At 44.2% G+C, this 22,344-nt stretch overlaps 1 pseudogene; it reads left to right on the top strand.

Annotated features, from left to right (window-relative positions):
• Positions 1-4,180: 4,180 nt before the first annotated feature.
• Positions 4,181-6,985, top strand: LOC124025098 (annotated as a pseudogene).
• The last annotated feature ends 15,359 nt before the right edge of the window (positions 6,986-22,344 follow it).

Raw genomic sequence — 22,344 nt, 5'->3', positions numbered from 1 at the left:
CTTCTTCCAACACAATGTGACCCACCAGAGCCGACTCTGTTTGGGTCTCTACTGTTCTTAATGAAAGCAGACATCCTGGCTCTTCCTCTGTGTCCTGCCTTGGCCTTTTACTTTCCCATCCTCAGATACAGAACCAGTCAAAAGTTTAGACACACCACCTCATTCAAGGGTTTTTCTTTATTTTTTCAATTTTCTACATTGTAGAATAATAGTGAAGATGTCAAAACTATAAAATAACACATGTGGAATAATGTAGTAACTAAAAAAAGTGTTAAACAAATCAAAATATATGTTTTATTTGAGATTGTTCAAAGTAGCCTTGGTGACAGATTTGCACACCCCATACCTTTGACAGGTACTGTGCATGGCTTCTGGAATACGTTGCCTGCTCTGATATACGTAATACGTTGCCTGCTCTGATATGTAGCTTCTTATGCCGAGTCAGTCAGAAAGGGTGCAATCAGACACCATCAATATCAAATAAAAAATCTATTTTATCCTAAATGTCCCAAATCAATTTACAGTATTCAACAGAGGTGCACAGATGGCTTACAATTTTTTGTTTGTTAAAAGTAAGTCTGTATTTTCGTCAGGGCAGTTTGATTACACTCATCTGATTATACTTCAAAATAAAATTCAAAATTCAAAATAATCCAATCTTATGCAATTGCAGGGTCACAGGGACCCATGAGAATCCATTGAGAATGAAAATCGCAATGCTTCTTATTCATTCAGTCATTCACAGAACTCCATGATATGCTGCAGAGAGTATTGTCTTACTGTTTACTGTGGTGGCCCCACATGTCCCAAAACATATAGGTGTGTGTGTGTGTGTGTGTGTGTGTGTGTGTGTGTGTGTGTGTGTGTGTGTGTGTGTGTGTGTGTGTGTGTGTGTGTGTGTGTGTGTGTGTGTGTGTGTGTGTGTGTGTGTGTGTGTGTGTGTGTGTGTGTGTGTGTGTGTGTGTGTGTGTGTGTGTGTGTGTCAGACATTACAGTATAGAGGCATGTTTAAACTAGCTCTGTGTATGACAGAAAACCCTCCGTTCTGTCTACCTCTCTCCAGTCATCTTTCATGGAGCACCACAACTGTATAAAAAGCAACTTCCAGACTTAAAGAATTTCTCAAAGAATGACAAAACCCTCTGGAATTTGATGACATCATTTGTGTGGTGTGAAATAGGAAAATACTAGCAGATGGAGTTTACGCCTTTTAACTCGTGTTAAGCAAATTCTAGTTTCTAGTTGAAATGAAAACAGTACACAGACAGAGAGATTCTTATCAGTGCTGAGGGGCAGATGGCCAACAGTCATTTAACTAACAAAGTATTAAAACATTTTCATTCACACTTAAAAAAAGGCCAACCTTTTTCTTCTTTTTTTTCGGACTCCCTCACTCTCATCTTGTTAGCCCATAAAGATCACCCGAGGCGTAATCTACAAGCCCATTCTTCTTACCTCCAAATAGAGTGTAGAAGACAGTGATGATTGTGATATTTCCAATATTTTACATCCCATTTTTTATATCCAATTGTGCATTGAAGAGCAACAGCAACAACATATTCCACATTGTTAAAGACCTCTCCCATCCCATCCAATTCCCATTGGACTGTCTGTCCATTCCATTCGTAGATATCCAAAGGGTGGCTTCCCATTCCCCGAGCCTAGCTGTTCCCTAAGCACCTACAGTGAGCATTGAATATAACAAACTGCCAGCCAACTGAAACATACCTTGTCTTTTCAATGGAAAGAGCGGTGATGAAAGCTGTAGATGGGGACAGAGACACACAAAGCCACTAACAAAGGCAGTGATTCAATCTCTCATCTTATCTCCTCTGCTCGTTCTCTCTAGCCTTCAATATCATAAAGAGGCCTGTTCATATTTTCATTTGTAGTGAGATGTGTTTTTTCCTCGTGGATAACAAACAGACATCTGTCTTTGGGAGATGGACTTCCTCGTTCATCTGTGAAACCAGGCTGCAGTTATAGTCACTACTATCATAATGTTAACAAAGAGCTTTACAGTAGCCTACATTTATGTATTCTAATTTTTTATTTCCATGTGGACTAAGTTTTCATTTAGTCTTTTCAAGACGTTTTTACCCAATACTTTTAAGTTCACCATAGGAATCTGACTTATTTTGCAACCTGGCAAGCTCAGAACAGTGCTGTCTCTGTGTTACCTTTACGACTGACTGCAATGTTACAGGCAACTAGGACCAGAGGTGTCCCCTGAATATGGCCTCATTATTGTTATTTTATTGTGTTTCTTTTTATTTGATTTAGTCAATATTTTCTTAAGACTATTTCTTGAACTGCATTGTTGGTTAATGGCTTGTGAGTAAGTATTTCACGTTAAGGTGACAAATACAATTGGATTTGATTTTAACTCTCACAAGTTATTTATTAGAATGACCTTCAACAATAAAACATGTGTCTTAGTAGGCCTATGTAACCATGACGTATTCAATTCACAATGACTTTTCATTTGTACTTCACATTTTCAGATTGAATTCCATTGCCCTGGCACAAAGTGGGAATATATCATGCGCTGACTTGCGGTGGTACCGTGCCACTGGCGAATCCTAATTGGCCGACGGCGTCTGAAGGGCAAGAGAGCGCAGCAGTTAGAGAAATACAAGCCAGAGCCCCACTGACGACACTGGACACCGCGCTGAACCAACTGTGTAGAGTTGGTTATGTTCTCATACCTGTCATTAATACGGGTTTGTCTCAACAGCTTTTAGAGTGGGACCCAGAATAGTTCATTCACTGCGCGTTCAAAAAGTTTATATTTTATTTGGATTTTTAAATAATGTACAAGCTATCGTGAAGCCAATTTTAATTGTTATTCCAGCGTCCGACCACAACTTTTAACAAATATCTGACCAATTGATAACATTACAAATATGTTGCCATTCGAATGAAATCAACGAAATATTTGTTTTACCTGGACATTTTTATATCCTACCTCTTTACAATATTTTCGCCTGATCGTCTTATCCCATGTGAATGAATTTCGATTGTCGGAGTCTATTTTGTCCAAACAAAACTTAGCCTACGGATAAAAACCCTGTCAAAATGTCCGCAAGGACGGGAAACGAATGACTTTCATCTCCAACAATGAAGTGGCTGTGCAGAATAGAGAGTTAATGTGATGCTTTTATCCAAGTCCCCGACGTGGATAAATATTATGACATATTTGTAATACCTAGAAACTTGTATTTCATATCAAAACGTTTTCTATGCAATGGTTTAAATTAAAATTCCCCCTTGTCAACATGACATAAATATTATCTTTGTCATTTGATGTTTTAAAACTCATATTTACCATTATTTATCTAGGATTTAAACGCAATTCTTTCAAAAGCGTCAGCATGTTATTTGATGAAATCTTAAACAATAAATACAACACATCTGTTTATGAGTGTTGTAAACTTAGCAGAGCACTGAGGACATTAAGATTGTTTGATATGATTCGGTATCATCTACGTGAACACTAGGAATCAAATTGCTAAGGTAACGAAATATCACAAATAATATGTTCATAGGATTATGTCAAATATTTTTTGACATCACAATATTGCTTAAATATGTATTTTTTGGCCAGGATAAATGCATATTTACTAGGCTACCCAACATAAGGATATTGAAATAAAGCATATTATTTGTGAATAATGCAATGCAACTTAATAGTGAAATAGTCTAGAAAGTATGGAACAAAAGTAATGTATGTCTCTCAAGTTTTCCCAATATATTTTACATACCAAAACATATCAGTACGTTTATGGAGGACTATTCTAGAACTATTCTTTATAAATAACTTAAATTCCTTGATGTGTAAATACACTACTGGACGTAAGATTGGAAATCCTTTTTTTCTGACACTTTCATGTTTTGTGATAAAGTTGATTCACTTGGAGGTGTTTCCATGCATTAAACAACGGTTCACTCAAATAGGTAGGCTAATCCGCACTAAACGAGAGAGGGCATGCTGGGGTGACAAGGAAAACATGAAAACATTATGACACAAACATATATATTTTTTTATATATTTTTTTACAAATGACTTGTCATTCAAAACCCCAACCAATCGGAAACAAAAATGGTGATAAGGCTCAACCAATCAGAAGCAGAAGGTGGAGTGAGGGCTCCAAACTTCAAGTAAGTTCCTCTATCGCCCAAACTCTGCACTCACTGTGAAGACTGCTGCGTCCAGAACTGTACCACCTCTGACAGCACAGGACAGGATAGGACAGCACAGGACAGGACAGGACGAAGAAAAACAAACAAACACAGAAAGGGAAAACAACGGAGTTTTTGTTGATGTTGTGAAGGAGTCTACCTACCATGGTTCAGCGTGCGTAAAATGCGCAATTGTTCTAGCTCATTATTTTCACTTGAAAATTCGGACACTAAAAAATAAATAAACGACACTAAAGTATTTACACCGGATATAATCCCTTTGAGTCTGATCAAATGTTAAAAATGACCGCAGAGCATGACAAGTCCATCAGCGACCCACCGTGTAGCCCGGCGGGGACTACGAGCTCCATGTCGCAGGATGATTCCGACTCGGATGCGCCCTCGTCGCCAACGGGATCAGATGGATCACTCCTCGCTGGTATAGGAAAGAAACTGGACGGCGAGGATGATGACCGATTCCCAGCCTGCATACGTGACGCGGTGTCGCAGGTTCTCAAGGGATATGACTGGTCCCTCGTCCCCATGCCCGTTCGGGGAAATGGCTCGCTGAAAAATAAACCCCATGTCAAAAGACCGATGAACGCGTTCATGGTGTGGGCGCAAGCGGCGCGCAGAAAGCTGGCGGACCAATACCCTCATCTGCACAATGCGGAACTGAGCAAGACTTTGGGGAAGCTATGGCGGTAAGTAGGACCAAGTGGAAATGTTTATAACAAAAAATATATAATTTACATAGGCCTATCAAACAAAAACAAGTATACTTGAATCTGATTTTAAAGAGATGTGTCACTAAATAGAAACGAATTAGGTCATTGTAAGTCGCTCTGGATAAGAGCGTCTGCTAAATGACTTAAATGTAAATGTAAATGTCATCACTCCAGTCACTATTCTGTGAAGTCTATGCAGTTTATCAATAGAAAACATGCACATTTTTGCACAATTTAGAAAGAAAAACAGGGAGGAAAGTAAGTTTTTTTCCACTTTGGATAATTGTTGGCCTAATGACCAGAATGATCTTCCCTGTTTAAATAGGTCTACTTAAAAAAAGTACATGGGTTTTATAATTAGGCCATTACAATGCACCAACTGAATAGTTCATTTACATGTTATGTTCACACTATTACCATAGCTTACTCTCAGAGAATGAGAAGCGGCCTTTTGTGGAGGAAGCAGAGAGACTTCGGGTGCAGCACAAAAAAGACCATCCCGACTACAAGTACCAGCCTCGGCGTCGGAAGAGTGTGAAACCTGGGCAGAGTGACTCCGACTCTGGTGCAGAGCTGGGGAATCACATGTACAAGGCTGAACCAGGATTGTTGGCAGGCATAGCCGATGGACACCACCACCCTGAACATGCAGGTGAGTTGATGAGAAAGAATGTGTCAAAATAGCACAATTAACATCTTATGAAGTCAACCATTTGGATTTATGACGTGTAAATGGCTAAGGACAGTTAATACTTTACAATGTCTGTTGTTTTTTAGGAGCTAATTGTGCGGTAACTGTTAATAATATTTAGATTTTACCAGAATGTCCCCAAAGCTTCATGACATTCTAAATTCACCAACTAATTCAATGTGATTAAATGTGACTATATTTCAATCACTTGGACCATTCAACACAGCTGACTTGTTTCTGTTTCACCATCCTCAAGGCCAACCCCACGGTCCACCCACACCCCCCACCACCCCCAAAACGGACCTGCACCACGGGGGCAAACTGGACATGAAGCACGAGGGACGGCGCCTGCTGGACAGCGGCCGACAGAACATCGACTTCAGCAACGTGGACATCTCCGAGCTCAGCACCGACGTCATCAGCAACATGGAGGCCTTCGACGTGCATGAGTTTGACCAGTATCTACCGCTCAACGGCCACGCCTCCACCGCTGGCGCAGGCGTGGACCACCACGGCCACCATGGACCAAACCCTGCATCTGGTGCTATCTCGTATACATCATACAGCCACGCCACAGCGAACAGTGCCGTTTGGAGCCGCAAGAGTGCCACCATGTCTGCCTCTTCCTCAACTTCTAGCGAGGCGGTCCCACAGCACCGGGCCCACATCAAGACGGAGCAGCTGAGCCCCAGCCACTACAGTGGCGACAGTCACTCTCACAGCTCCCCTCCCACTCAGATTACTCCCACTCCTACACAGCCCAGACCTGCGTGACGTCATCCGCAGCTGCAGCCTCCTTCTCCAGTTCTCAGTGTGACTATACAGACCTCCAGAGTTCCAACTATTACAGCCCCTACTCAGGCTACCCTTCCAGCCTGTACCAGTACCCTTACTTTCACTCCTCCAGAAGGGCGTACCACGGGAGCCCCATCCTCAACAGTTTGTCCATTCCCCCCACCCACAGTCCTCCCACCTCCAACTGGGACCAGCCGGTGTACACCACCCTATCCAGACCGTAGGTGACTGTTCATTACTCACCAGGGACGTGTTCATCAATATGTTTTGCAACGGACAACGAAGATGACCATTTCTTATTCGACAAGTCCAAGTAGTCCCTCCCCTTTTTGTTTGTTTGGTGCCCAATGAACACAACCCTGGTCTCATGGAAATGTGAAAACTGGAGGACGAGGATTGGAGGGTGCTCGGCTATCCCCGTGCCAATTTCAACATATCGAAGAAAGAATATCGAAGTGCCTGCTGATTTTATACAAACCGTTTTTGTTTTACCTTACCCATGGAGAGACAGAAAGACTGACTTTGACAAAGAAATCAAATCAAAGGCGAGCCAAAATTCCTCTGTGAGGAGTCGGACCCCCCCCCCCCACACACACATCTAGTACAGCCACGCCTTCTTCAAGTTCAGGGTTGTGTTCATTAGGGCACACAATGGAAATGTTTTAAGATATATTGCAACGGAAAATGAGCTTTTCTTATTTCTTCTGTTTGGTGCCTAATGAACACAACCCAGGTCTGCACATGTTGTTGTGTTGTGTGCACCGTTGAGACAGCAGCGTGGAGGCCTGCCACAGACTTGTGTAGGAGAGAGAGAGAATTACGCTGAGGCCCAAGTCCTTGGTGACGCAGATGGAGAAACAGATACTTTTGGAATGAAGCTCTGGGATTAAGGATTTATTCACAGGCTGAATCCCATATGGCACCCTATTCCCTATATAGTGCACTACTTTTAACCAGGGCCCATAGGGCTCTGGTCAAGTAGTGCACTACAGTATGAGGCTGAGCTGTATAACTTAAAAATGCACACAGATATTTACATCAGTGGACCAGTCTTAATTCAGTTGTTCATTTGAATTCTTAAATGTTCATTTTGTTGTTATTTTGATGTTAGAAATGTCTTAAATATGTATTTATGTTCATCACATTATTTCCGTGTTATTTCCAATGTCGCCGTTAAACACCAGTAACAAAGTCGGGGTCTATCACCGTGTTTGTTACATGGAAGTGGGTGGGTGGTGGATCTAAGTACAGTAGAAACTCCATAACCCATTACTACATTTTATAACATCATTCCCTAGACGACCAATAATGAACATTGTCTCCATTCCAAGTTGCAGGAAAGCAAAGTAGGACCAATAGAATAGATCTATTTGAATATCACATGATGCAACAGATACCAATCGACCAATAGAATGCCACCTGATCCAACAGGTGCCTGGAAGCTATGCTTGACCAATTGCGATTAGTGATGATGTGGGGTTTAAGGAAGTGGGGTAAGATAACACCAGACACACTGAGTAATGTGTCAGCTGGACTCATGCAGACAGGACGACACACAGATGTGTGTGTTCGTGTGTGTGTTGTCCTAGGGGACCAAGCATGAACAAGTAAGGACAGAACAGTTGTTTTGATTGACTAAGCAGCATACTGTACTGTTATCTGAGCTCATCAGGGCCACCGAAAGCTTACAAAGAAAGACAGAGATTCTTCTTATTCACTATGGCAGAATGCATGTGACAATGTTCATGTATGTGTTTTGGGTCAATTCCTCAGAAGTCATAAGGTGCCAATTCACTGTAACCCAGTTTACAATGCGCAGAACATATTTGTGTCTTCTAATGCTTTATCATCATTTCCCAATTGGATTATTAACAAACTTCATGCAGCATACAGTACAATCAGTAATCCACACTACAGAATCAAATCATCTCTACGTAATCTTAATCTGGTGCCGTGTGTAACAGCCTCAATGTCTGTTCAGTGTGTCTTTGTACAGAGCACCATACTCTACTTTATGTCCACAGAATGCAGTGTTTTTCTTTATATTATCGCAGTGTATGTTTTTAATGACTAAGCTGTGAACTATGTCATCATCTATATTAACTAGGTCATCCACACGCCACAGCTAACCCATTTGCTGGCCGTTTCTCTGTAAAGAAATAAAAATGAACTTTTCTCATTGACTGACTGTGCCTTTTTTTAATGTAAATGTGATATTATGTGATAGGTTGATAGGATAGTTAGCCTGGTCCCAGATCTGTCTGTACTGTCTTGCCAATTCCTATTGTCATGGTTTGGCATGACATCACAAACAGGTCTTGAACCAGTTTAGGTTGAAGTAGCTCTAGGCTTGAAATGTAGGATGATATATTGACATTTATTTTCTCAACCTCCAGTAATGATCGATTCAGCTAAATAGGATCACGACAACAGAATAGGGTCACGACAACAGAATAGGGTCACGACAACAGAATAGGGTCACGACAACAGAATAGGGTCACGACAACAGAATAGGGTCACAACAACAGAATAGGGTCACGACAGTCACGACAACAGAATAGGGCCACGACAACAGAATAGGGTCACGACAACAGAATAGGGTCACGACAGTCACGACAACAGAATAGGGTCACGACAACAGAATAGGGTCACGACAACAGAATAGGGACACAACAACAGAATAGGGCCACGACAACAGAATAGGGTCACGACAACAGAATAGGGTCACGACAACAGAATAGGGACACGACAACAGAATAGGGTCACAACAACAGAATAGGGCCACGACAACAGAATAGGGTCACGACAACAGAATAGGGCCACGACAACAGAATAGGGTAAACACAACAGAATAGGGCCACGACAACAGAATAGGGTAAACACAACAGAATAGGGTCACGACAACAGAATAGGGTCACGACAACAGAATAGGGACACACGACAACAGAATAGGGTAAACACAACAGAATAGGGTCACAACAACAGAATAGGGTCAACAGACAACAGAATAGGGTCACGACAACAGAATAGGGTCACAACAACAGAATAGGGTCACAACAACAGAATAGGGTCACAACAACTGAATAGGGCCACGACAACAGAATAGGGTCACGACAACAGAATAGGGTTGTGACAACAGAATAGGGCCACGACAACAGAATAGGGTCACGGCAACAGAATAGGGTCACAACAACAGAATAGGGTCACAACAACAGAATAGGGCCACGACAACTGAATAGGGCCACGACAACAGAATAGGGTCACGACAGTCACGACAACAGAATAGGGTCACAACAACAGAATAGGGTCACAACAACAGAATAGGGTTGTGACAACAGAATAGGTACACAACAACAGAATAGGGTCACAACAACAGAATAGGGTCACGACAACAGAATAGGGTCACAACAACAGAATAGGGTCACGACAACAGAATAGGGTTGTGACAACAGAATAGGGTCACGACAACAGAATAGGGTCACGACAACAGAATAGGGTTGTGACAACAGAATAGGGTCACAACAACAGAATAGGGTCACAACAACAGAATAGGGTCACGACAACAGAATAGGGTCACGACAACAGAATAGGGTCACGACAACAGAATAGGGTTGTGACAACAGAATAGGGTCACAACAACAGAATAGGGTCACGACAACAGAATAGGGTCACGACAACAGAATAGGGTCACGATAACAGAATAGGGTTGTGACAACAGAATAGGGTCACAACAACAGAATAGGGTTGTGACAACAGAATAGGGTCACAACAACAGAATGGGGGCGTGTTAAACGTCCTCTGTTAGCTGTGAAGAAGCTTTGTGGAACGTTCTAAGCAGCTCATATTGAGCAGCTTGAGGTGCCGTCTGTTTTGCTCCACCCTCCTCCTGCTCTCACATCTGTATAGTAGACAGCAGTTGTCGAACACAGAACCATGTACTACAGACTAAAGGAGAACTACACCCCAAAACAACATTTTTATATTTGATTCATTATTTCACTGTTTATAGAATCTCAAAAGGCATCTTCATAACACATTTAGTTCTGTGCTGAATTCCTGAAGAACATGACTGCTGTGCTGCTCAATTTGGGGATTATATTAACAGCAGAGTAATGAACAAAATATACATATCCTCACCCATCTAGAACATCAATATATTAGTAATGACAGTTCTTCATTTGGAATTTTTGTAAAGTGTTTATTGAAAACTGGAAAACTGAAACTTAAAACTGTCTGTAGGATGCCACAGAGTCACTGTAGTTAGTTTCCCTCACTACAAGCTTCCATTTGAATCAGTTAGTTTTCACTTGAAAATCTATGCTAAAATAAAATACTATTTAAGGTTCCATCAGTCTATTTCTGTCACCATTCTGTAGGCCACATCTAACACACACACGCACGCACGCACGCACGCACTCACACACACACACACACACACACACACACACACACACACACACACACACACACACACACACACACACACACACACACACACACACACACACACACACACACACACACACACACACACACACACACACACACACACACACACACACACACACACACACACACACACACACACACAGCTCTGGGAAACCCCTCCCATCACTGATGTGGGTAGTTGCACTGTAAAAAAGAAGAAGAAAGAACCTCAATAGTTCAAACGGAGTTAAACTTACAGGCAAAGAAGACCGAGAATGCCTGTCTGCCTGTCTGTCTGCCTGTCTGACTGCCTGTCTGCCTGCTCCTTTAGTCCACTGGGTAGAATCTAGAATGTTCAAGTTGGCACTAGCACGCATGCCACCAAGCAGCCGTCCCCAATGGGTCCGAGGGAGAAAGCCAAGTTCCAGCACTGAACTGCTGAATTTTAATGAGTCATTATGCGCTGGAGGGCCTCATTGTCTCCATTTATCCGGACGGCGAGAAAATAAATAATTGGACAGAAAATGGCAGGGCAGAGGAACTGACCAGTCATTAAGAGGGCTGTGAATGGACGATTAGATGCACATGGGGGTGGATTTTTCCCCTTGCCTGTTTCATATCGCAACAAATGCCCCGAAAACAACAAAACAACATCCACCGGTGGTAGCCCCTAACAACCACCACCACCACCACAACATAGAATCAGGAAATCATATCAGCACATAATGTTAATACCCAAAAGGAGAGAAGATAATAGCACAGCAGATGGGGTGTGGGTGGTTCAGGAACGGCTTGTTGTTTTCCTCCTTCAAACTCTGTCTTTTTTCACCATTGTTTGCCAAATAGTTTCAGGAGGAACTCTTGAGAAAGAACAGAAGGGGCGGGGGGGCTTGGGTCCTGTTTCGTTGGAGAACGTCCTTTCACCATGTTTCTGCCGGGGCCCTCTTGAAAGCTCTACTGTAAATGAGTAAACAACAAGGCTGAAGTGGAGGCCTGTTCCCACTGACTGGAAAACCAGAGCAAGTCAAACTCCAACCTTAATGCGTTTCTAAGTATTTATTGCACTTTTCAATGACATGAGAGTAGACAATGAACCAGTACAGCCATGGGATTCATGTGAATGGAAACAATGCAGAACATGCGCACACACTGACACACAGAATGATAAGACACACATGCATGCAGGCGTACGCCATCAGAGTATTTGGTCAGTGAACACCAGATCTAGACAGGGTTAGTTCTGTCGGGGGATTTGTGTGTAGAACAGGGGCCACGGTCTGATGTACATTCCACCTGTCACAGCCATTGTTGACTGTTGGAAAGACGTGGTCTGGGACACATCCCATTATGGAACACTGGATGAACCCAGGCACATTACAAAGCCACAACCACCTCACCAGATCCCATTGTTAGCAAAGTGGGTTCAAACCGTATTTGTTTTCTTAAAAATATGGAATCAATGGAATAAATCAAATCAAAGTGTATTGGTTACATGCACAGGATACAGGTTTACGCTTACGTGCTAACCCTCTTCAACAATGGAGTGCAGTATCAATATCAATATCAATCAATATTCAAATGCAAAATATGAAGTCCAAAATAACAGGAATAGTTCATAAAATGCACTCCAGCAGGCTCCATCACATTCTCAAAGAAAAGAAATGGCATCAGAAGCCAGGTTTGGGTTGCATTGTTAGGACTGGGATGGCTATCAGAGTTATAGTCTCACTGCTGTTAATGAGTCCCTGTTAATCTGCTTGTTTCAGGGAAACGGGGAGCTGCTGGGAACTCTGGGAACCCAGGGAACTCAGGGCCTGATTTGCAATGGAAATGAAGTGGACATAAAGTATTGTTAGTGCCTGCCTGCCTGCCATTGAACTAACCAGCCCTGCCTGGCTGACCGGAACCCACTTGATGCACAAAATGTTCCTGATAGAAGAGGGACTTGGTTGGGAGAAGCGCCTTTCCTTCCTTCCTGCTTGAAAGTGTCATGTTTTGTCTTAGATTGTCTTGTCATTTTGCTTTTCCCTCTGTTCATTTTCCCCCTGCTGGTCTTTTTAGGTTCGTTCCCCTTTTTCTCTCTCCCTTCCTCTCTCTCTTCTCTCTATCGTTCCGTTCCTGCTCCCAGCTGTTCCTATTCCCCTAATCAATCATTTAGTCTTCCCACACCTGTTCCCGATCCTTTTCCCTGATTAGAGTCCCTATTTCTCTCCTTGTTTTCCGTTCCTGCCCTGTCGGATCCTTGTCTATTGTTCACCGTGCTGTGTCTATGTATCGCCCTGTCGTGTCGTGTTTCCCTCAGATGCTGCGTGGTGAGCAGGTGTCTGAGTCTGCTACGTTCAAGTGCCTTCCCGAGGCAACCTGCAGTTCTTGATCAAGTCTCCAGTCTGTTCTCGTCATTACGAGTAGAATTATGCCTTTTGATTGTAAAGTTACTTTACTGGATTAAAGACTCTGTTTTCGCCAAGTCGCTTTTGGGTCCTCATTCACCTGCATAACAGAAGGATCCGACCAAAGAATGGACCCAGCGACTACAGATGCTCGTAACACTGCCGTCGAGATCCAAGGAGCCATGCTCGGCAGACACGAGCAGGAATTGTCTGCTGCTCGCCATGCCGTGGAGAACCTGGCCGCTCAGGTTTCCGACCTCTCTGGACAGTTTCAGAGTCTTCGTCTCGTGCCACCTGTTACTTCCTGGCCTGCCGAGCCTCCGGAACCTAGGGTTAATAACCCACCTTGCTACTCCGGGCAGCCCACGGAGTGCCGCTCCTTTCTCACCCAGTGTGATATTGTGTTCTCTCTCCAACCCAACACATACTCTAGCGAGAGAGCTCGGGTTGCTTACGTCATTTCACTCCTTACTGGCCGGGCTCGAGAGTGGGGCACAGCTATCTGGGAGGCAAGGGCTGATTGTTCAAACAATTACCAGAACTTTAAAGAGGAGATGATTCGGGTTTTTGACCGTTCAGTTTTTGGTAGGGAGGCTTCTAGGGCCCTGGCTTCCCTATGCCAAGGTGATCGATCCATAACGGATTACTCTATAGAGTTTCGCACTCTTGCTGCCTCTAGTGACTGGAACGAGCCGGCGCTGCTCGCTCGTTTTCTGGAGGGACTCCACGCAGTGGTCAAAGATGAGATTCTCTCTCGGGAGGTTCCTTCCAGTGTGGACTCTTTGATTGCTCTCGCCATCCGCATAGAACGACGGGTAGATCTTCGTCACCAAGCTCGTGGAAGAGAGCTCGCGTCAACGGTGTTTCCCTGTTCCGCATCGCAACCATCTCCTCCTCTGGCTCAGAGACTGAGCCCATGCAGCTGGGAGGTATTCGCATCTCGACCAAGGAGAGGGAACGGAGGATCACCAACCGCCTGTGCCTCTATTGCGGATTTGATGGACATTTTGTCAATTCATGTCCAGTAAAGGCCAGAGCTCATCAGTAAGCGGAGGGCTACTGGTGAGCGCTACTACTCAGGTCTCTTCATCTAGATCCTGTACTACTATGTCGGTCCATCTACGCTGGACCGGTTCGGGTGCTACATGCAGTGCCTTGATTGACTCTGGGGCTGAGGGTTGTTTCATGGACGAAGCATGGGCTCGGAAACATGACATTCCTTTCAGACAGTTAGACAAGCCTACGCCCATGTTTGCCTTAGATGGTAGTCATCTTCCCAGTATCAGATTTGAGACACTACCTTTAACTCTCACAGTATCTGGTAACCACAGTGAGACTATTTCTTTTTTGATTTTTCGTTCACCTTTTACACCTGTTGTTTTGGGTCATCCCTGGCTAGTATGTCATAATCCTTCTATTAATTGGTCTAGTAATTCTATCCTATCCTGGAACGTTTCTTGTCATGTGAAGTGTTTAATGTCTGCCATCCCTCCCATTTCTTCTGTCCCCACTTCTCAGGAGGAACCTGGCGATTTGACAGGAGTGCCGGAGGAATATCATGATCTGCGCACGGTCTTCAGTCGGTCCCGAGCCAACTCCCTTCCTCCTCACCGGTCGTATGATTGTAGTATTGATCTCCTTCCGGGGACCACTCCTCCTCGGGGTAGACTATACTCTCTGTCGGCTCCCGAACGTAAGGCTCTCGAGGATTATTTATCTGTGTCTCTTGACGCCGGTACCATAGTGCCTTCTTCCTCTCCGGCCGGGGCGGGGTTCTTTTTTGTTAAGAAGAAGGACGGTACTCTGCGCCCCTGCGTGGATTATCGAGGGCTGAATGACATAACGGTTAAGAATCGTTATCCGCTTCCCCTTATGTCATCAGCCTTCGAGATTCTGCAGGGAGCCAGGTGCTTTACTAAGTTGGACCTTCGTAACGCTTACCATCTCGTGCGCATCAGAGAGGGGGACGAGTGGAAAACGGCGTTTAACACTCCGTTAGGGCATTTTGAGTACCGGGTTCTGCCGTTTGGTCTCGCCAATGCGCCAGCTGTTTTTCAGGCATTAGTTAATGATGTTCTGAGAGACATGCTGAACATCTTTGTTTTTGTCTATCTTGACGATATCCTGATTTTTTCACCGTCACTCGAGATTCATGTTCAGCACGTTCGACGTGTTCTACAGCGCCTTTTAGAGAATTGTCTCTACGTGAAGGCTGAGAAGTGCTCTTTTCATGTCTCCTCCGTTACTTTTCTCGGTTCCGTTATTTCCGCTGAAGGCATTCAGATGGATTCCGCTAAGGTCCAAGCTGTCAGTGATTGGCCCGTTCCAAGGTCACGTGTCGAGTTGCAGCGCTTTTTAGGTTTCGCTAATTTCTATCGGCGTTTCATTCGTAATTTCGGTCAAGTTGCTGCCCCTCTCACAGCTCTTACTTCTGTCAAGACGTGTTTTAAGTGGTCCGGTTCCGCCCAGGGAGCTTTTGATCTTCTAAAAGAACGTTTTACGTCCGCTCCTATCCTCGTTACTCCTGACGTCACTAGACAATTCATTGTCGAGGTTGACGCTTCAGAGGTAGGCGTGGGAGCCATTCTATCCCAGCGCTTCCAGTCTGACGATAAGGTTCATCCTTGCGCTTATTTTTCTCATCGCCTGTCGCCATCTGAGCGCAACTATGATGTGGGTAACCGCGAACTGCTCGCCATCCGCTTAGCCCTAGGCGAATGGCGACAGTGGTTGGAGGGGGCGACCGTTCCTTTTGTCGTTTGGACAGACCATAAGAACCTTGAGTACATCCGTTCTGCCAAACGACTTAATGCCCGTCAAGCTCGTTGGGCGTTGTTTTTCGCTCGTTTCGAGTTTGTGATTTCTTACCGTCCGGGTAGCAAAAACACCAAGCCTGATGCCTTATCCCGTCTGTTTAGTTCTTCTGTGGCTTCTACTGATCCCGAGGGGATTCTTCCTTATGGGCGTGTTGTCGGGTTGACAGTCTGGGGAATTGAAAGACAGGTTAAGCAAGCACTCACGCACACTGCGTCGCCGCGCGCTTGTCCTAGTAACCTCCTTTTCGTTCCTGTTTCCACTCGTCTGGCTGTTCTTCAGTGGGCTCACTCTGCCAAGTTAGCTGGTCATCCCGGTGTTCGAGGCACTCTTGCGTCTATTCGCCAGCGCTTTTGGTGGCCGACTCAGGAGCGTGACACGCGCCGTTTCGTGGCTGCTTGTTCGGACTGCACGCAGACTAAGTCGGGTAACTCTCCTCCTGCCGGTCGTCTCAGACCGCTCCCATTCCTTCTCGACCATGGTCTCACATCGCCCTAGACTTCATTACCGGTCTGCCTTTGTCTGCGGGGAAGACTGTGATTCTTACGGTTGTCGATAGGTTCTCTAAGGCGGCACATTTCATTCCCCTCGCTAAACTTCCTTCCGCTAAGGAGACGGCACAAATCATCATCGAGAATGTGTTCAGAATTCATGGCCTCCCGTTAGACGCCGTTTCAGACAGAGGCCCGCAATTCACGTCACAGTTTTGGAGGGAGTTCTGTCGTTTGATTGGTGCGTCCGTCAGTCTCTCTTCCGGGTTTCATCCCCAGTCTAACGGTCAAGCAGAGAGGGCCAATCAGACGATTGGTCGCATACTACGCAGCCTTTCTTTCAGAAACCCTGCGTCTTGGGCAGAACAGCTTCCCTGGGCAGAATACGCTCACAACTCGCTTCCTTCGTCTGCTACCGGGTTATCTCCGTTTCAGAGTAGTCTGGGTTACCAGCCTCCTCTGTTCTCATCCCAGCTTGCCGAGTCCAGCGTTCCCTCCGCTCAAGCGTTTGTCCAACGTTGTGAGCGCACCTGGAGGAGGGTGAGGTCTGCACTTTGCCGTTACAGGGCACAGACTGTGAGAGCCGCTAATAAACGCAGGATTAAGAGTCCTAGGTATTGTTGCGGCCAGAGAGTGTGGCTTTCCACTCGCAACCTTCCTCTTACGACAGCTTCTCGTAAGTTGACTCCGCGGTTCATTGGTCCGTTCCGTGTCTCCCAGGTCGTCAATCCTGTCGCTGTGCGACTGCTTCTTCCGCGACATCTTCGTCGCGTCCATCCTGTCTTCCATGTCTCCTGTGTCAAGCCCTTTCTTCGCACCCCCATTCGTCTTCCCTCCCCCCCCTCCCGTCCTTGTCGAGAGCGCACCTATTTACAAGGTACGTAGGATCATGGACATGCGTTCTCGGGGACGGGGTCACCAATACTTAGTGGATTGGGAGGGTTACGGTCCTGAGGAGAGGAGTTGGGTTCCGTCTCGGGACGTGCTGGACCGTTCACTTATTGATGATTCCCTCCGTTGCCGCCAGGATTCCTCCTCGAGTGCGCCAGGAGGCGCTCGGTGAGTGGGGGGGGTACTGTCATGTTTTGTCTTAGATTGTCTTGTCATTTTGCTTTTCCCTCTGTTCATTTTCCCCCTGCTGGTCTTTTTAGGTTCGTTCCCCTTTTTCTCTCTCCCTTCCTCTCTCTCTTCTCTCTATCGTTCCGTTCCTGCTCCCAGCTGTTCCTATTCCCCTAATCAATCATTTAGTCTTCCCACACCTGTTCCCGATCCTTTTCCCTGATTAGAGTCCCTATTTCTCTCCTTGTTTTCCGTTCCTGCCCTGTCGGATCCTTGTCTATTGTTCACCGTGCTGTGTCTATGTATCGCCCTGTCGTGTCGTGTTTCCCTCAGATGCTGCGTGGTGAGCAGGTGTCTGAGTCTGCTACGTTCAAGTGCCTTCCCGAGGCAACCTGCAGTTCTTGATCAAGTCTCCAGTCTGTTCTCGTCATTACGAGTAGAATTATGCCTTTTGATTGTAAAGTTACTTTACTGGATTAAAGACTCTGTTTTCGCCAAGTCGCTTTTGGGTCCTCATTCACCTGCATAACAGAAAGCAAACCTTATAGAAAATGGCGCTTTCGCGGATTCTACGCTGAATTGTAGTCACCTTCACTATACGGAAAACGTTTGTGTGCTTTGTGTCATTACTGTCCAGATATCCTGGCTATCTGAATAAAGTCATTGTTTCTGATTGCTGGAGCTGATTGTTTTAGATAAATACAAAATGTCAGTCTTTTGATGTGTAGGCCTCCTTTTCTCTCAGGATATAAACATCAATCAATATAGATAGAGAAGGTAGATAAATATACTAATGAAACATGAATATGCATATAAACTTATAAAAGTAGCAATGATTATAGCAAGGGAAAAGCTGTGCAATATGATAAGACAAATGCTAATAGGCTAACATAGCATATATATTTATTTTACCAGACAAGTCAGTTAAGAACAAATTCTTATTTTCAATGACAGCCTAGGAACAGTGGGTTAACTGCCTGTTCAGGGGCAGAATGACAGATTTGTACCTTGTCAGGTTGGGGATTTGAACTTGCAACCTTTCAGTTACTAGTTCAACCCTCTAACCACTAGGCTACCCTGCCACCCAATATATATCATTATTTATTGAACCTTTATTTAACTAGGCAAGTCAGTTAAGAACAAAATCTTATTTACAATGACGGCCTACCCCGGCCAAACCCTACCCCGGCCAAACCCTACCCCGGCCAAACCCTACCCCGGCCAAACCCAGACGACGCTGGTCCAATTGTGCACTGCCCTATGGGACTCCCAATCCCGGGCGGTTGTGATACAGGCTGGAATCAAACCAGGGTCTATAGTGAAGCCTCCAGCACTGAGATGCAGGGTCTTAGACCACTGCGCCACTCGGGAGCAGAAATGTGACAAGCAACAAAAAATGCTTCTATAATAAAGCTGGTAAATCTTAATTGACCAAATTACATGAGAAAAATGCAAGTGCAAAAATGTATTGTGATTGAAGTAACGTGCTTTTCAATGGCTACATCCAATTAGCAAACATCACTAACTTCAGAATGCAAACAGAACATCCCAGAATGCAAACCAAAACTTTATTAAAGGTTAAACATTTATTTATTTTTAAATTGAGGCTAGCAAAAAAAAAGTTAACCATGTTGTTAAAATACTTCAGCAACCTTAGTTCAACACCTAGTGAACTAATCAAGAGATTTTTGCCTTTTGGGAAGGCTAAATGAGGCATATTTCAGCCATAATCCAAGTCCGAGAGGAAGTTGTGTATTGCTGGTTGCTTGATTAATCATTCAACTTTGACAATTTTCAGATTTTTAAGAGGGGGTGTCCGTTAATCATTTAATTTAATTTGTATGGCCTAAATAATTGAATGTATGAACTAGTATATGAAGAAATCAATCTAGATAGATACTGTAGATGAAATGACCATATCAGTGGATTTAGATGTAAATATAACTATATAAATCAATATATTTCATCTTGATTGAAAAGTTTGGATATGGCCACGTGACCTTGGCTACCAGTCTAATGTCTTCTCTGAACCTACACCACCTCTTGTTTGCTATTGAATCCCCAGCCTCCAAAACAAACACTCTAAACTGAATTTCATTCGTTCCGCCCCAGAGTTAATGACTTCCTGAATACATCAGTTTTATTTTGTGTCCTTTTCTTGTTCTTCTCACTAAATCAAATATTGCATTTTACTTGCATTTTACCAGCAGTGTCTCCTGAGTGATTGGCACACTGTGGGCCAAGTAAAACAGGCTGCCAGACAGAACCAACATTGATTTAACATTGACTTCCCTCGTTCCACGAGGGCCCGGACAGAGGGGAAGGAGAGAGAGAGTGGGTCTTGGTGCCAGTGCATTCACCCTGCTGCCCCTGAACACGCCACTATATTGGGTCTGGCTCCTCCAAGGACGACTATGTTTGGCCAGATGTTCATCACCAACCAGGGCCCTGGATGGACTATAGATGTAGACCCACATCATCCGTTAGGAAAAGGAAACCGACCCTGTATTAGAGGCCAACATCATCCGTTAGGAAAAGGAAACCGACCCTGTATTAGAGGCCAACATCATCCAATAGGAAAAGGAAACCGACCGTGTATTAGAGGCCAACATCATCCAATAGGAAAAGGAAACCGACCCTGTATTAGAGGCCAACATCATCCAATAGGAAAAGGAAACCGACCGTGTATTAGAGGCCAACATCATCCAATAGGAAAAGGAAACCGACCCTGTATTAGAGGCCAACATCATCCAATAGGAAAAGGAAACCGACCCTGTATTAGAGGCCAACATCATCCAATAGGAAAAGGAAACCGACCCTGTATTAGAGGCCAACATCATCCAATAGGAAAAGGAAACCGACCGTGTATTAGAGGCCAACATCATCCAATAGGAAAAGGAAACCGACCCTGTATTAGAGGCCAACATCATCCAATAGGAAAAGGAAACCGACCCTGTATTAGAGGCCAACATCATCCAATAGGAAAAGGAAACCGACCGTGTATTAGAGGCCAACATCATCCAATAGGAAAAGGAAACCGACCGTGTATTAGAGGCCAACATCATCCAATAGGAAAAGGAAACCGACCCTGTATTAGAGGCCAACATCAGTTACACATTTGACGGCACCTAATTCACACATGTTCGATGAAACACTGGGTGTTAATATCCAGATAGGAAATATGCTCTGTGTTCACTGAATAGGACAGATAAAGTATAGTGCCTTTCACAACTAAATCATTCATGTTCGATGAAACACTGGGTGTTAATATCCAGATAGGAAATATGCTCTGTGTTCACTGAATAGGACAGATAAAGTATAGTGCCTTTCACAACTAAATCATTCTTAAAGAAATCAGCAGAACAGGACATCTGTTTCTGTGTTCACTGTCGAGAGGTTGTCATTTCCTGTCACTGAACAGTTGTACACGGTTTTTCACCTTCTCCTTTCTTTTGTCTGTTGTTTTCTACTTTCTCTTGGCACAGTTTCATGGTGAACTGGGTGATAACTTCATTTAGTTTCAACAGCCGCAAAACATTTTGATTGTGAACTGGGTGATTTTTTATTTAGTTTGATTTATTTCACCTTTATTTAACCAGGTAGGCCAGTTGAGAACAAGTTGTCATTTACAACTGCGACCTGGCCAAGATAAAGCAAAGCAGTGTGAACAGACAACAACACAGTTACACATAAAAAAACTTACAGTACTGGAGTGATAGATGTGCAGATGATGATTATAAGTAATAATATGGGGATGAGGTAGTCGGTTGTGCTATTTACAGATTGGCTGTGTACAGGTACAGTGATCGGTAAGCTGCTCTGACAGCTGATGTTTAAAGTTAGTGAGGGAGATATAAGACTCCAGCTTCAGAGATTTTTGCAATTCGTTCCAGTCATTGGCAGCAGAGAACTGGAAGGAAAGGCGGCCAAAGAAGTGGTAGCTTTGGGGATGACCAGTGTTGTTATCGTGACCAGTGAGCTGAGATAAGGCGGGGCTTTACTTAGCATAGGCGTATAGATGACCTGGAGCCAGGTTTGGCGACGAATATGTAGCGAGGGCCAGCCAACGAGAGCATACAGGTCGCAGTGGTGGGTAGTATATGGGGCTTTGGTGACAAAACGGATAGCACTGTGATAGACTGCATCCAGTTTGTTGAGTAGAGTGTTGGAGGCTATTTTGTAAATGACATCACTGAAGTCAAGGATCGGTAGGACGGTCAGTTTTACGAGGGTATGTTTGGCGCCATGAGGCTTTTTTTGCGAAATACGAAGCCGATTCTAGATTTAATTTTGGATTGGAGATGCTTAATGTGAGTCTGGAAGGAGAGTTTATAGTTACTTAAATGATGACTTCATTTAGTTTCAACAACATCAACACTTGTTGATTTGTTACTATGGTGATGCCCCCTCTATCGGAATCCACCAGGCACTACCAAAGCAATGCCATAACATCGGCTGCTCAAACAGTGAGCTATAGACGGACACTTCTGTCCTACTCTTAGAAATGACAGTTTTCCAGAGGTATGTATTTTAAAGTTGCATATGTTTATTGTGTCGATGATTTCCTTGTGGGTAGTGTATTTTTGCGAATTCTTTCAAATAATTCAGGCTGTCATTGGTACGTCGTAATGTCGGTTTTGTGAAAGGAACCATTCTATCTTGTTTCTCAGTCGTTGCTCAGTACTATTGTTAAACTAATGTACACTTACAGTAGATAGGCACATTTTCACTATTACCTATCCCTCAAATGTATTCTCACTCTCCTC

The sequence above is a fragment of the Oncorhynchus gorbuscha genome, unplaced genomic scaffold (assembly GCF_021184085.1).
Source record: "Oncorhynchus gorbuscha isolate QuinsamMale2020 ecotype Even-year unplaced genomic scaffold, OgorEven_v1.0 Un_scaffold_2170, whole genome shotgun sequence".
Lineage (NCBI taxonomy): Eukaryota > Metazoa > Chordata > Actinopteri > Salmoniformes > Salmonidae > Oncorhynchus > Oncorhynchus gorbuscha.
This window is presented reverse-complemented; position numbering and strand designations above follow the sequence as displayed.